General features: G+C 37.6%; 1 long non-coding RNA gene across 1 annotated transcript in view; it reads right to left on the bottom strand.

Annotated features, from left to right (window-relative positions):
• The window catches only part of LOC108448025, a 43,038-nt gene that overhangs the window by 15,470 nt on the left and 10,663 nt on the right, over positions 1-16,905 (bottom strand). Inside the window, exons 2-3 of the long non-coding RNA XR_001863804.1 lie at positions 14,621-14,713; positions 13,223-13,341 (exon numbers count right to left, since the gene is read on the bottom strand). This is a non-coding gene — a long non-coding RNA (uncharacterized LOC108448025). The remainder of the gene's footprint in view (positions 1-13,222; positions 13,342-14,620; positions 14,714-16,905) is intronic.

Raw genomic sequence — 16,905 nt, 5'->3', positions numbered from 1 at the left:
TGCTTAAGTCTAGTCCTGTCTGTGGGAAGACCATTGCATTCTTTTCTATGAACCAGAGTCCATTGTGAAAGAGTTCAGGGAATGAAAAAAAAAGGCAGAGAAATATTTTTATTTTGTTATTTGAAATAACTCTAAAAAAACATATCCTAAATCACCAAAAGCATACCCTAGATTTAGAAAGAAAAAAAAAAAGATTCCAAAATAACAATTTATTGAAAATAAAATTTTAGAAACCTTAAGAATTAAAATACAGTGCCTTTTAATTTTTTTCAGCATTCCATTTGATTAAAAAGTGAAACATTATATTGAAAGGGAAATAAATATTTGGTGAAAAAATGGCTGATACAGAAGTTTGTGATGAAAATAAGTGAACATTAGACCCTCTGGTGTGCAAACTGAAACTAGGATTTTAGCAGAATTCATTCATTAATTATCCTCATTTCTGAGAAAACAGCAACCTTCAGCAGTCAGGTTACCTCTGTGAATGATGAGCATGTAGCCTATCCAGAAGTTATCTGAGTTAATTGAGATTAATTTCTCGTGAGCAGAGCATAAGTCTCCTGGGGTCTCATCAGAATGATGGTGCTTCTGATTTATACTCTTGTAGCAGTGTTATTTATAGAAGGAAGTTCCTCAAAACAAAATCAGAATATTCCTTACTTCCCCTGCCTGACAGATGTTCTACTCGGGAATATATGTGTAGTTTCTCTCTTTCTCAGAGCCTTAAAATACTTTACTTTATATGAATTCAGAATTATTAAATGTAATGAATCATCACAGGACAGCTATCAGCAGATGATCTCCAAAAATGGAGTTGAATGCCCCATTTTAAATATGAGATGTGAGTTATTGTTTTGGGGTTTTTTTTAAATTATTTTCCATTTGTTACAGAGTCACACAGAATCCATTAGGTTGGAAAAGACCTCTGAGATGATTGAGTGCAACCTATGACCAAACATCACCATGTCAACCTGACCATGGCACTAAGTGCCACATCCACGCTTAAACACCTCCAAGGATGGTGACTTCACCACCTCCATGAGCAGTTCATTCCAATATTTAATCACCCTTTCTGTGAAGAAATTCTTCCTAATGTCCAACATAAACCTCCTATGGTGCAGGTTAAGACTGTGTCCTCTTGTCCTGTACTTGTCTGGGAGAAGAGGCTGACTCCCACTTGGCTATAGTCTCCTTTTGGGTAGTTGAAGGGAGAGATAAGGGTCACTGCTGAGCCTCCTCTTCCCCAGGCTAAACACCCTTCAGCTGCTCCTTATAAGGCATGTGTTCCAGACCCTTCACCAGCGTCACTGCCCTTTACTGAACTTGCTCCAGAACCTTTTCATGTCCTTCTTGAAGTGAGGGGGCCACAACTGGACACAGACCTCGATGAAGATGGCAAAGGAAAGACTGTGTTATACAGTTTGACTTAAATGAGAAAATCTGGCCAAAAAGGCATGGAGCAGAGCAAAGGTGATTCCTAGAGCAGCCATCATCACATGTTCTGTGCATCTCCCAAATGTTGTAGACCTTTGCATCTCCTTTCCTCCACCTTTATATCCAGACAGCTCCCTCTTTTATCTTGGCAGTTTCTCAGACAGTTTGTGGAAGGTCACTGGCCTAGTACAGTCCTCCTGCCTGTAAAGACAACTGTTCAGAAGTGCTACTGCACTCCTGAATGTTTCAAGACATGACCTCAACTAGCTTTACTTGGGTATCTTGCAGCTTTTAGGTTTAGGAGAAGAAAGTGCTGTGGGAAGGCTATCAAACTTCTTTTGCAACAGGATGCATCTTCTGTCTCTGCCTCTTCTAGCTACTGGGAATTTAAAACATAATGTAGAGACTTTTAGAAGTGTGAAGGTTTGTCTCGAATTGGGAGACACTAGGCATTTATAGAAAAGGTAATAAACAGAAAAGAATCTGGATCTGGAGAAAAACAACAGCATCTGGTAAATGCCTCTTCTCAGAGATGTGAAATTCTGGCACTCAGTCTGAGGGAAATCTCTGGGACAATAGATGAAAAGAGGGCCTGTCATTAAAACATACCATGCTAATAAGTGGGTAATGCCTCCACTGTGACTCACTGAGACTGTGTTTGTGTGTGTGTACACCCACAACTCCTTGCCCCTGTATTTTTTAATCTCCCAAAGGAGTAGAAATACCTTGAAAACTTGAAAATTTTTTATGGCATGACATATCTTATAAAGAGGAAGAAGAAACCTTGAACAAATTAGTTATTTTCATAGACACATTGAATGATATATGGATGAATCTTTATTTTTAGCTGATCTAACCTCATGAGAGAGGAAATTCAGAAGAGAGCTAAATCCTCTATATTTAAAGTACTTTAAGGATTGGTTTTGGCACCACTATAAAGGACTAATCTCTGGTGTGCAAGTGTATGCTGGAGTTTTTTACTGGTATTTAAATCTGGAATAGGAATCTTAAAGGAGTTTCAATCTTCCTTCTGTTGAAGTTAAACCTTTCCCCCAGGGCTGTTCATCCATTCCAAGGTCTTCTGCAGCATGGACATGGTGAAGTTTCCAGTTTTCTCAACCCTTTTCTAAAGCAATCTGTAGCACTGCCTACAAAAGAAGCACATGGAAATCACATGCAGACAGAGGAGAAGTTCTACTAAATGTCAGGGACCTGGTGCCTGCACCAGACTAAATACCATTATTTGCTGTCCTTCCTCTAAAAGGGACGAGTTCCCCATTGCTGGCAGCTTGCAGTATTCTTGCTTTTTTATTAAAATGTCTTTATGCAAGAGACCCTAGACCTCAATACCTGTGCACAATCTGAGCAGCAAGGTTTTGAATGGGATGGCAGCAGACATAGAGCAAAAAAAAATATGAATGATGCAATTAACGACTTGTTTTCTGTTTCCATGTGTCAGAAATACTGTTAAAAAGTACAGAAATATTCATCGTGTGTCACGTTAAGTGTGTTTTTTCAAACTATATGGAAACAATAACAGTAATACTTTTAGAGGTAGATATCTATTTATTTGTTTTTTATTTGCAATGAGTCACTGACTGAGGAGTCTCATTTGCATTATATTAGTCATTCATATTTGTATTTTAAATACAAATTTCTGCAAAAGGTATCAAGATTTTGGCACTTGTTTTGATCAATATTCTGAAGAGGAAATTTAGGCACAGATAAAAGTAAGCAAATCTCATGGACTCTACCTTAAATCCTTTCTGTCCACATATTTTTTTGTGGTTGCTGTGATCTTCCTCCCTACCACTTGTTTTTGGAAAGAGCATTCACTCCTTTCCAGGACTATAAGTTAGCATCCCAGGCATCATTCTGACACCAGAAAAATCTGTATACTCTGTATAAGGTTCCAAAAGGTGAGGTTTTGACCTCTAATATTGAAAGTCTTAAATATGGAAAGGAAATTACAATTTCAACCATATTGGATGAAGAATTGCTGCAACTTGAGCAGGTATTTTCTAGATCCATGTGACCAGAAGTAAGGCCAGTTCTCAGGCAGAATTTACACAGATTGATTCTATTCAAATGTTTGGTTTGTTGGTAATTTTTCAGGAATGGCACAAGGCTCATGTGAATGCAATGTATCAGCCTCTTTCAGGCCTAAAAGGAACTCCTTTGATGCTCAAAGATTTTACTTTCATTTTGTGTATATAATATTTACTTATATTTTCCAAATATTTCTTTCATTTTCACTTTACTCTACACTCTTGGAGCTACCAGTGTGAGCTTTTGCAGTTGCCATAATTTTAAAATTCAGAGGGCTACTCATCTGGTGGCGACATAAGTGACCAGAGCTTCAAAGGAAATCAGCAGTTGAAAACCCAATACGTAGAAGTCTTTTTCCAGGAAGAAGCAAAAGACACTGGAAAGGTCTCACACACATCTCTACTGTTTGGATTTGGAAATGTCTGAAACTGGACATTTCACCTATATCTAAGATTTCAAGTGCTGCTCTACACTAAATTAAAAGTTTGATATTTCTCAGTCCATCACAACTATCTTTCTATCCTTAATTTTTATTCATGGAAATGAGATATATTTATCCAAATAAATGAATAGCATTCTTTGTCACCATAATGATAAAGCTGGCTAGATATTTATTCATATGAGTGAGGATGAGACATAATTTTCCCACAGTGGTAAGATAATGTTTCTCTTTTTGAGTATGGTGAGGTACCCACTGACATGCACCACAAAATTCCCCAGCTGCTTTTATAAATGTGAAAAAAAATTGCCAGACCTCCAAGTACACGATAAATAAGCAGTATATATAAGGGAAGAAATAAGAAGCCATTACCAGGCCCTCAGTCTTAATGTCTGCTGTCTCCACAAAGTCCCATTTGCGGCCTCAGAAATTATTTCATCTATTTTAGTTTGTTTTTAAAATACAAGCCACAGAGAGAGGAGCTTTCCAGCACTCAAATTAATGTATAGAATACTGCAGTGGTTAAAGAAACTATGCTAGCAATGTGTATGTAAATTTATTTCTGCCTTTGAACTCTGTTTATACATTACTCTGGAACTCAGCTGCTAATATTTAGCACCAATATAGCCCTCGCTTACAGCATTTTACTGCCAAGGAGAAAAAAACAAAGGATTTCCTTTTCTTTGCAAGGGGTTTCAATAAGAGAGGGGGAAAAAGACTGCTTTTGTTGAACTTTCCTCACACATAACTTTTTTTCATTAGCTGTAAAATGCCCACATCTGCATTTAGAAACAAAACTGATAGATTTCAGTGATCTGAGGTGATACATTATAAGGGAAATATCAGCAATTCTGTGATTCAACATGTACTTTCCTTGTAAAGGAAAACCAAAATGAAAATATTTCTGCATCTGAGCTCAATAAAAATCTCCTAATTTTCAAAGACATATTCTCTTGAGCTTGTCAAGAGAAGCAATACAAAACTGCATTGCTCAAATGTCATTGCTTTTTGGAGAACAGCAAATTTTTGTAACACCCAGATCAATGTAGTGTAGAGCCTTAATCAATTCATACTGAAATATTTTGAAGTTCTTACACAAAAGCCAGCTGGTGGAAGTGTGTTGTAAAAAGACTAGCTGAATTATTCATTGTGAATAATCCGTGTTACGAATTTACCCTCCCACCACCCCACCTCCTTTTCAGGAGTTGTCTGCAATGCAGTCCTCATCTCTGTGAGCATTTGGCAAGTGGTTTATATTAATGTATTTTTATATGTTCCAAGAGTTGCTGGATCTCTTGAACACTATTATTTAAGTTGCTATATTTTCTGACTTACAGTGTGTGAATGCAACACCACATAGTAAATAATTTTATGGTAGTATTCCAGTACACTGATAGGCTGATTGACATTTCTAAACCTAGAGATTCATGAAAAACAGAGCTCTGCTCTTTGGTTGTGTATGTAAAATGAACAGATATATGATTACACATTCTGGCCTGTACTTATCCCTTGCCACTTTAGGAAGTAAACCAAGGAGGCTGAGATGTATATCACGTATAGGCTCCTTCTTCAACTGAGGGTGAACAGTTTTCATTCACAGAGGTGGAGGCAGATCTGTGCGATTAGTGCTCTTTGGAAGTGCCTGTCTATTTATTATATTGAGAGCATAAAGTATCTATGGGATAACATCAGGTTGAAAGGATGGAATTCCCTTGTTTGAAGTCATCCTGATGTAATAGAGACAGAAGATTATCCAATGCAGCTAACATAGGATGACTTCTTTCCAAGGTTACCTTTACTGTCAGTAAGGAAACATAAGTCCTTCTAAGGAGCAAACCATTTCCTCCTGAGTAGACTTATGAAATAGATACATGACATAACCTAAAGGGCTTATTTCTCATGGGGGGCTGTGATGGGAACTTAAATAACCAGCCCATATTTATTTATCTGTACCAAGGACATCCACACCCATTCAAATAAATTTCTTCTACAGATCTTGCCCACTCAGATTAGCACTGATAGGTATTAGCAACACCAGCTCTTTTCCTGCTGCTGGAGAAGAATTTCTATGGATAACACAGAGTTTTCAGTGTTATCGGTATTTACGAAGTGTAATGAAGTATTCAATGTCTCCTGTTTCTTTTTCAGAGCTATCAGCCCAAAAAGCATAATGAAGAAATATAATGCTACCTACTTGCTCTGCAGGTGGATTACTACATCAGGGACCTACTTACACATTTCTTACTAAATAAGTCCTCAAAAATAACCTTTATTCTCCTAAGAAAATTCAGGCTAAGTGGATGCTTCACAGCTCAATAGATGCAACAGAAGGGTGATAAAATATCTGAGTGATAAAATTTTTGTGCACTGAGTCACAAATAATTCAGTATGAGCTTCCTGTTAATAAATTTAATTGTGAAATGAAGATAATTCTAGCCATCAAAGTATTGAACGACCTTTGAAACAGCCTTCCAAGAGATTATCAGTGATAAAAAAGATGGAGTTTGACAGGTTTATGAACAAGACTACATAATGTTGTGTCTAAGAAGAAGCTGGACTTTAGATGCCCATTCTAATCCTGTGTTGCCACTAAAACCACTGTTGGCTCTTAGAATCATTGCCTGTCAGAAGTTTGAGCAGATTTAAGTAGCAGTTTAACCATATGAAAACTCATGTTAATTGTATTTGGTGTATTCACCCTCAAGAGTGAGCTAGCTAGATAAAAATGCCCAACTGATTGCCATGCAAAGGAGCCACTTTCCTATGAACACCTATCTGAGTCATTTATGTGCAATGATGCACACGTTTTACTACACATGCTCATTCCAGTTTTTCAGGAATTCAGGTCTTGCTTTGGCTTATCAGCATCTGCCTGTTCATTCCTTTTACTGTATATATATTCTGAGGCACAAAAATGCTCAGTAATCTGCATGCATTTCAGAAAGCCATATATATATAAAGATATCTATATATGTACAAAGGCAGCTAATAAGAACTATTTATTATGTGCAGAATAAACAAAAAAATAATTTTAATGCTATTAGTTAAAAAAAAAATTGTAGTTCATAGATATAGTTTCCAGGAAAAGGATCATTCATTGTTTGGGGACAAGATCAAAGTATGACTTTAAGTGACTTCAGGTAGTCTTTTTTATCTTTTCAAACTCTATTGTATTTGCTCAGGAGTGATGGAAGGAAAAGAGGGGATGAGGAAATGTTACTTTATTTTTATATTCACTCTTTTATCCTGTGTTTGGCTGTTATATGACCTTACATTTTCGTTTACCAAGTGCATCAAGTCCAAGAGTAAAAGTCACTAGCCTGAGATAATGAAAATATGTAATCACTCTGGCATAAAAAGTCTTGTAAGAAGCTGGAGTGGTGAGCACAGATTTTGCTGGCTTATGAGGTGTCGATCCTTTGCCATCAGGTGAATTTAATAGAGTTCAGCACTACTTTTGAGAGATTTGTGTCGGCATTTCCTTTGGGAATTAGTCATGATTAGGAATATGTCTTTCAATACATGATGCCTTATCCACAGTGAAGAATATATTCTACCTTTGGCTATGCCTTTTGTTTAAACTTGTTCCTTCACTTTCTCAAAATAAATGGAGCATATGAAAATTCACTAGGGGTGTCTCGCGAAACACTCTGGCCAGCTGACACCTGCCAAAACTTAACCTCAGGCTGGGGGTTCCTAGCTATTGGGACAATAGTGTTGAGAGGGTGTTAAAAAGTACAAAATGTTCCTGCCCAGAATATGCTGAAGAAAATACAAAATAAGTAGCTTTCCTAATATTCCAATCTCTATCTCTCTGACTTTTAATAATGTTTAACAGCTTCATTTTTCCATCAGTCTTTACTGATGCTAAGGTTAAATTAGTGTGTGCTATGGGTAGAATGCATCAGAATCCAAACAATTTAATTTTATGTCCACCTGATACTAGTAAAGAGTAAATTACTTTCAGATTATGGTTCGACCAGCTATTCTTTAAATATTTGGACCATGCTTTTCTTTTGGGAATTTCCAAAAAAAAGCACTTTCTACTGTATTTATCCTTTGGTAGTTTTAAGATATAAAAATAAAAAAGAGAAAATTTCCAATTTAGACAAGGCTGTTTTCAGAAATAAATTTTTCAGCATCATTATTTACAGCTGGATTGAAATAATGGGCATTGGGGGTCAGTACTGTCCTTGGGGAGTGTTTGCTTAGAGGATGATGCAGCAGAAATGTGACTCCACCTTGCACAGGGACCTCTGATCTTCTGAGATCTGCTTTAGTTGATGAAGAGAATATTTTTAACACTGTTAGCCTTAGCCCTGTTCAGTGGTAAACGTATTCTCACTAGCCTGGAAAATTTTGCTGCTCTAGCAGCCTGAGGCAAACTTGTTACTGTCTGGTGACTTGAGCTCTTCCTGGCAGCTTGTCTCCACCAAGGAAGACTTATTTATGTATTACCCTGCACTGAAGTCACAGTCGATATGTACTAGGCAATGACTTTCATATATCTGCTTTATAGAATAAATCCCTTTCACTTTCCAAGTACATATCTTCTGTAGCTGATATGACAGCTTTAACCACAGTTATTTTCATTTTTCCTTTAGAGACGTGGGAATGTGTACACAAATATTGCTACAGTACACTGGATACACATTCATAAAGCATCACAGAGAAAAGATGATTTAAAAATGCTGGAAAAGAAAGTTACAAGAGACATTATGAAAGAAACTTCTAGAGACTAAGGCAACTTCTAGGCATTAAAAATTTTTCAGTTTTCTTTATCTTAGAACATTATTTATCTTAATCTCAGACAGCAAAGCAGAGTAAAACATCCAACAACATTTTATTGCTAGGAACTCTTTCCTGTTTCATCAGGATGGAAATTGAGAAGGAGATGAGGACACTCCAGATCTTGCACGTGCACTGCAGGCTCTATGGCACATATCTCTTGCAGCTCTGGGGTGTACAAGGCTCTCTGTAGGACTCAGGTATGCTTGGAATAGAAGGTCCTCCAGTCAGAAAGCTGTTATAATACAGCTAAGCCTCTCTGCAGAGAATCTAAGTTCACAGAATCTTTTATATATTCCCCACTGGTGATACATATTCTACATTTGCACAGACAGCATGGCCAAAGCCACATGTTCTAAAATAATTTTGAAAAAGCCCGTAAGATTGCAGCAAAAGCCATGAGATTCAATCAGGAAACTTTCCTACATTCGCTTTTGAAGCATTTAAGAGAGAAACATTTTTATTTTTTCTTTTTTATGAGATTTTTCAGGTGTTCAAGGAAGACCAGGTTTAAGAAAAATGTTAATTATAATTAGATGTGTAACAAAGTTCAGTGAATTGGCAACAACCGCTGAAAATAAAACAGAGCTGAGGAGGATATGTGACATGAACACAAAACGTATTAGATTTCCAGATAAACAACCTGACTATCTACATTCTGCTTCCAAAAGTCTCCAGCTGCAAACTAACCAATTAAAAGATATTTCTATTTTCCTAGATAGATCATAGAGTGTCTGCTGATACCTTTGTTAATTTATTTTTTCATTAGATTTCTATGGTAGTTGTTTCCTTGCTATATTTTCTCTTTCATTAAAAACTCTTTTCTGTTCCACTCACAGTTTCTTACACAAGTTTATCAGCTTGCTCTTCTGTTTCATTTTCTGCTGAATATTTTATAGCACTCTGTTTTAACATATAAAAATAACCTGGATTAAGTCTATCAATCCTTCAAGGAGAACGGGGAAAATCAGAAATCCTCACTGATCTAGTTAAATATCACCTGCTGATAGTCCTGTTCTTAACACAACATGCTTTATTGAATTTAGGGTGTAAAACAGGCAAACCCAAAACTTCAGCACAATGAGCTACTTTTTTTTCAGTATGTGAGACACACATACATAAAAGGCAAGACTACCCATGGCCTTATTTGCATTCCTCTTCTTTACTTGAGTTTGAAGATATTAAAAATAGATCTCTAGATGTATATATTGTGCCTGCGTTATTCAGTGGTTTCATTTCATTTATTTATAATACAAATGTGTTTTGCAAAAAGATTTAACAAAAGAATATAGTGTTAGACTTTAATTTGAGCAGAGCACTTGAGGAATCATTAGGAAATGAGGTAAAGATAACAGAAAAGAGAAGAGAATTACTTGGCACTAGGCTGGGCCAGTAAAAGATGCAATTTCATTGATTGGCCTACAGGGTACTATGAACAAAAAACCAAATTTAGCTAAAACTCTCCCTGTGTACACATATATATACCATTTCATCTCTTAGTGATATTGAACTGCATTATACTATCTGCCTTCCATTTTCTCTTTAATTTTAGTGAGAATATGAAGCACATCATGTCTCATAATAGTGATAATGACAGATAGAGCTCTGAAAGTAATTGCATCCTTGAGATGAGATACCCAAAGGTAGGATTTGAAGTGGTAAGAGCCTGAAACAAAGCTAATTCTGTGTCTTTTAAATTGTTCTCTCATGGCCCCAGATCTTGTTAATACAACAGGAAATATCTCACTGTACGGTGGAAGCAAAACCCTCTGCTGTTGTGTTTAGTCCTTAATTTTCTTTCAACATGAATTGTAAAACAACTGTGCTGTCTCTGTCAACATGCTGTTGTGAATAGTTTAAGCATGAGTGTGAGACTGGGGTTCACAACAGTCAGTCCTGCTCTAGATGCACCTTCAGAGCACTGAAGACAGGATCCTCCTCTCTTTTAAGACCTTGAATCTTCAGCAGCACCATACAAAGATTTATTTGCAGAAAGGGCATCTGTAGCATTTCTAGGCTTTCCAGCCTGCACAGGACAAGGTTTGTTTCCAGCATCACCTGTGCTTCTTCTGGTGGATTAAATGCAAGAGGAATTAGACCCTCACCTGGAAAACAGGATCCAGATCACTGAAACAGTTCTTGAAATATTTAACTCTAAACTTTATTTGCTTTCACCAAAAATGGGGCATAAGTCGCAATCAGGGCTTTCCAGAGTAGATGCACATGGGTTAGCAGGGTATTGCACAAATGAGAGCGCACATCTCTCCCTGGTACAGTGGTTTAAGCTCTCAGCAGGGAAAAAAAGAAATTGAACCACAAGAATCTGAACTTACTGGAGCAGGTACTGGAAACTAAGCTAAAGAAAGGCTGCTCTGGCAATCCATATGTGTGTTAGGAGAGGGATTGTGAGAATATTTTCCTTTATTCCTTTCCCTTAACCTTAATTACGCAATTAAAGGAACAGGACCAGGCACTCCACACATGGTCCCCCACAGCAGCCAAGGTGAGAAAGTGGGAACAGGCTCCATGCTATTGCATGCAGTGAGGAAAGAGCACATCACCATCTTACACAACTAAGCAAACCCAGATCCTGAACACTCCAGCCAGCCTCTCACATCCCACAGCCAAGCTGGCCCTGAGAACAAAAGCCTCCTGGCTCACACCCTGAGCTACCTGCTTTCTGCTGGATCCTCCTGAACATGCAGTGGGAACAGGCAGGTTTGTCTGTACCAGACTGCAGTAGGTGGCAGACAGCAGCGTTTTTGGTTCTTGGCTCTGCTCTGGCCAGGAGAAACTGAGTTTTCTTCCCACAGCAGCATCTTCAGGCACTTTGTTGGGCCCTGTCTTCATCAGCAGAGTGAGCCTGATGAATTCTCATGGGTTTGGCAGCTCCTTAGCTAAGACTCTCTGCCTTGGGCACTGCCTGGAACAGGAGGGTGTGGATTTCCCCTTTCTTCTGGCACAGTTCAAACCAACATCTTCCATTTAACAGGAGAATGAATAAGAAATCATGCAAATAAATAAGTCAGTTTCTTGCGCCTCTTGAAGTCAGTTCTGAAGGAGAAGATGGAGCCATTTCATTATCTGGCTTTTGTCACATTGAAGATGGTTTAAATTTGAAGTGTGGTTGGGGAGACTTGTTTGTTCTGAGTGCAGGGGTATCTGTGACACCGCACTCAAATAGATTATTATTACAGTATTCATCCAGATACTTTATGCTGATTTTTTGCTTTTTTTCTTTAGCTGTGCACATTTTTTGAGCTGACTATCTAAAAAGAGCAAAACAAATGACAATTCTATTGAAAATACAAAGAGTTCTTAGTAAAACAGTGTTATGTTGTAGCAAACATAATTTTTGACAATCATGCTATATAATAGAATCCCAGGGATTAAGAAAAATATCAGAAAGATGATAAAAGAAATTAAATATGTTTGTGCACTTAACTAATTAAATTTAATTAAAAGGAAACATTAATACCCTCAAGACAAAAAAACTTTTAGATCTTTCACATAAACCAAAGATATTTGTAGTCCCCTCTAGTTCAGTTAAAGGCTAATCTCTTTTAAATCCTCACTCTTGTCCATTTTTTACTGAGGCAGTAAAATCTGATTATTAACAAAGGTGATGGAGTGCTTTGGCAACCAGCTGCTGTAGCTCTGTGTCAAGTAGAAAAGGAACTGACTGAAAAGGCTCTGAGGAATACAAGAAGAAACTCGTGCTAGCATGAACACCTGACAATATTCAAAGTACTTCTCAGAAGACAGATGGTTAAGGGAAATACTCCACCATAGTCATGTAACAACAAAGAGGAGACCTAATAAGAAAATGTCTGGAGTCATCCATATGGGTGGAGAAAATGAACTGCATTCAAATGGAAATATGGGGAGCAAGTAGTTTTCCAACAAAAAACCTAGCTGGAGCTAACGCAGCTGGAGTCAGCTGAGCTCTCCCGAGGAGAGAGAAGAATGAATCCCCTTCGTGAGGAGGGGCAAAACCTAAGAGTTCAGGCGAAGGTTATGGCAACTCCTGGACACAGCGTCTCAGGATGCAGCCTGTGTTTGAGAAGTGTGCAGCTCAGCATGGGACACTGAGATGCAAAAGATTCTGCCCTGCACTGCTCTGGTCTTCAGCTGACCAAGCAAACTCACCCTGCCTTTCATCGTATGGAGCTCTCCAGGACTGGATCCCGCAGGCTTTCATATTGGCTCTGGGTAAACTGAAAGCAGACAAAGGCTTTATCTAAGGACTACACCGACCGACACTTTGCCCCTTTGGGCTTGCCTCCTACTCCTCTGCCACAGTGGTCCTCTCCCTCTTGAGTCTGAGGGGATGACAGTGGCAGAAAGGAAAATAAGGGCATGTTAGACACCTGGTGACAGTATCAACCCCACAGCACGAGTGGAGGGAGGAGAACAAGCTGTGAGATGATCTCCCTTTGGTAAGCCACAGCAGAAACAAGAACCTCTAACAGAGGATACTGCATGCTTTGTTTCTGTGGTAGAGTAACTTACAGGTATTGTAACTGACAAGATTCCTTTGCTCCAAAATGAGGTTTCATTTGACCCAGACTGATGGGCTTGAAGCAGAAGACAAAATTTCCTCTAGCTCACTGATCCTCTGAGAGTTCTACCTGCCAAGGAATGAGAAAATCCAGTTATTCTTTCATAGGAATCTGCACCATTATGCTGTTTTGATATGAAACAGGTTGTAAGTATGCAAGGCTGCCAAATTTACTACAGAAATACTCTTGATTTTTCTCAATGGAGACACTTTCCTAAATGGGAACCCTGCAATTACTATGATACGAGCAGAAACAATCAAATTCTGCTGTGGTTGCACATCACAAAATGTCACTGCAGTGGCAAAAACCATTGCAATGTAAGTAATTATTAATTTTCATCATTGCATTGGCTTCAATAGTCTGTATGTTACATTACATTTGCACAAATATTGCCAGAAAATTTAAATTTTAATCTTAACATCAAAGTACTATTTTCTTTTGTCTCTGTAATTTTTGGAGCACAGAGGTTGCTAATTCACACTGTTGTGCATCCCTTTTGATAGCAGAGAGGCTCATTCATGCCACTGTCTTGTCTTGAATTTAAATTTAGATTGCTTATATGTATTCATATTTTCAATTTATATTATTAGATCCACTCCTGCTCTATTCTTTGCTCATTAGGGACCTCTGAACACCAGCTCGAGGAAGTTCTGCTAAATGAATCTCATGTCCTTTGCAAGAGCTCTGTGAATGACGTGTAATTATTGACAATTAACAAGATGCTAATTATACCTTCAAATTATAATCCCACTGAGCAAAATAAAAATCCTTTATGGAAGAAAAAATTGTTAAAGGAACAACATTATATTAAACCAAATGACAAAAAGTTTGGCAACTTCCAATGGTATAAATCAAACAAACTGCTGAACACATCGTGCAGCTTGCCAGAATGGCTCTCTGCCAATTAGCTTTTCCTTGCATATTCTATAAGCTGGGGGAGGGGAGTGGGGAGAAAGTGAAGGAGGAAGAGAATTTAACTGGTGTGTCACTGCTCTGTCAGTAACAAGATGTCAGAAAAGCTGTAACTATTTAAACTTTGCAGTGTGTGTTGTCTTACAGTTCCATCAAATTGACAGAAGAGGTTTGTCTGAAAGGTTTGAAGCTACAGCCACTTTAGTAAATCCTACATTTGCAAGAAAAGCAGCAAGAAAAAGCTTCTCTGTGAACACATCTTGGATCCAGTCTTGTAAACGCACACAATGCATTTGGTTTTTTGTTTTTTTCAGCAGTTGGCATAGGCAGTTTGGGTCTTTATCTGCACTGAAAGATAGAAAATTTTGCAAAAGTAATGCAGCTAGAATTAAAACTCTACATTCACATGCTCCAAATTTTCATTAGTTATGTTTACCTCTGGTACAATTTAGCCTAAGTCTTGTTCTTCAGTCATCCTGATTCAAGGCAGTCCTCAAGACTTGCTCAGTTCTGGTAACCGACTAAAGTGCTTACAGAATAGAAAAAAAAAAAGTGTCCAATCTCTTGAAAACTAAAAAAAAAAAACCCAAAGCAACCAACCAAAATAACACCCCCCCCAAAAAAACCCCAACAATGATTTTCTCTAAAAAAAAGAGTATCTCTACCACAGGGTAAAACACAGATTTCAGGTGCAGTTACAATTCTCTAAGATGCCTGGGTTTTGTAATACTTTTATGGTAAAAGATGTGATGTAACTTAAGAAGAAAAAAATTGACTTACAGAGTTTTCCCAACAGGGTAGAATTATCAGTGTTCTGCCCTGCAAGCATGACTGCAATTTTGGGCAATAAATGTCAGAGAGGGACAGGACAGATTTTTGCTGTCTATATTATTGTTCTTCTGCAAACACACAGTGGGGCACAGTTTGGGTTTTGTGGGTTTTCTTGTTTTGCTTTATTTTCCTATTGACAAACTCCAAAAAGCAGGAATTGCTTTCAGTCACTCACTGAGGTGTATGAGGTGCTCTGGTTGGCCATAGTAGTGGTTGGGATACATGCCATGAGGCTTCTGGAACTGTTTTCAGGTAATGAAGAGTGATCTGCAAACACTCCAAGTGAACCCTTTGCAAGCATCTGACAGGCTGGAATTCACACACAGCTGATTTGCCAGCCTCCACAAAAAGGCTCATTAAAAAGTAGATTTGTTTCCAACAAGTATCCGATCCAACTGAAATTTTGAAATTCAGAAATCCTTGAAAGTTTTTAACTCTATTCTTCTTTTTACTAGGAGGAGTTTCCAAGCCAATGCCTAATTTTTTTCGCTATTAAAGAAAAATCTGCCTCCTTTTCTACTGTGTAAAAAGTAGCAGCAAGATTTTTGTTTCTTAAGTGAAAGTAGAAACTACTCAGAAATTACTTCAGAAGACATGCCATCAGGAAAGCAATGGGAAATTGGATGACAGCATTTGTCATAGTCCATCTGTACTTAACTTTTTATAACCTATCTTATCTAAACATGGGAAGGGAAGACATTGTTTAATTTAGGCCTCATACTACAACCATTTAATAGTCATTAATTACTTTCTTCTCTATGAGAACATGGGGAAAAGCAGACTCATAATTAATCTAGATTTAAATATCCAAGAAAAAAGACATCCTGATCTGCCAGGGCTGTATGCAGCACAGAAAAAAAGAATCCTGTTTCCCTGCAATCTTCCACTGGAAACTGAAGGGGCTGATGATGGATGGCTGGCAACCAGACTCTTTTCTGTACCACCCCACACAGGAACTTCTCTAAGACATCTTCAGTGTCTTAAATCACTGTATACATCAATGTAGCTTTCCAAAACATATTTAACTCTTCTGCTTTACTTATCTTTGTTTATTTTGTTTGTTTGTTCTTAGATGATCAGTCTATTCTTAAGTGGTATGCCTGGATTGACAATGTAGAATACTGTGTTGCTACTGCTTGACAGCCCTGTACACTTTGAGTTTTCCAGTCCGAGATTCTGGTTTTTTTTTTCCTCCAAATCCTATAGCCTACTTGATTTTTGATAAGAGAAAGTATCCTAGGCTCACTTGTGAGAATATGCCTCTAAACATTCGAGAAAGAGCAAATGCTCCTGCATCCTCTTGGTAGATAGAGAATGATTTTGCCTTTTAGACAGAACTGGTCAGTGTATGAAGATTCTGAGTTGTTTTTGCAAAGAAAAAATACTTTCCAGAAAGTTAAGTATTCCCAGATTGCCTGACAGCAAGCAAGTGCTGTGAGCTCCTTAATCTCTTCTTCAGGAATTACCTGAGGAAGACCTAACAAAACCAGGACATTTAGAGTAGTACATTCCATACACAGAAAGTCTGAAAGCTTTAAATAATCTTTCCAAAAGAGAAGGAGGAGGCAAAGGAAAGTAAAAAATATGAATGAGTTAAAACATCAACAGAAAAATTACTAACATGAATTTTTAAACAGTTACTCAAATGAAATGAAATAAGTTTCTTCATAAGTTCTATTAGCAGAAAAAGGAAGCACACATTTTTCCCCCCCTAAAAAGGAAATAAAACTGATTTAAGAGCATAAAAAAACTTATTTGATTAATTTAAGGAACTCCAGAAGAACAAGAAGGAAGAATGAAAATATAGTTACATATAATATAATATAATATAATAATTGGGCAAGACATAAATCAAATTAAAATATTAGGCAGAAAATTTAAGAAAATAAA

The sequence above is a fragment of the Corvus brachyrhynchos genome, unplaced genomic scaffold (genome assembly GCF_000691975.1).
Source record: "Corvus brachyrhynchos isolate BGI_N302 unplaced genomic scaffold, ASM69197v1 scaffold14, whole genome shotgun sequence".
Lineage (NCBI taxonomy): Eukaryota > Metazoa > Chordata > Aves > Passeriformes > Corvidae > Corvus > Corvus brachyrhynchos.
Note: the sequence above shows the minus strand (reverse complement) of the source record. Positions and strands in the feature narration are given on the sequence as shown.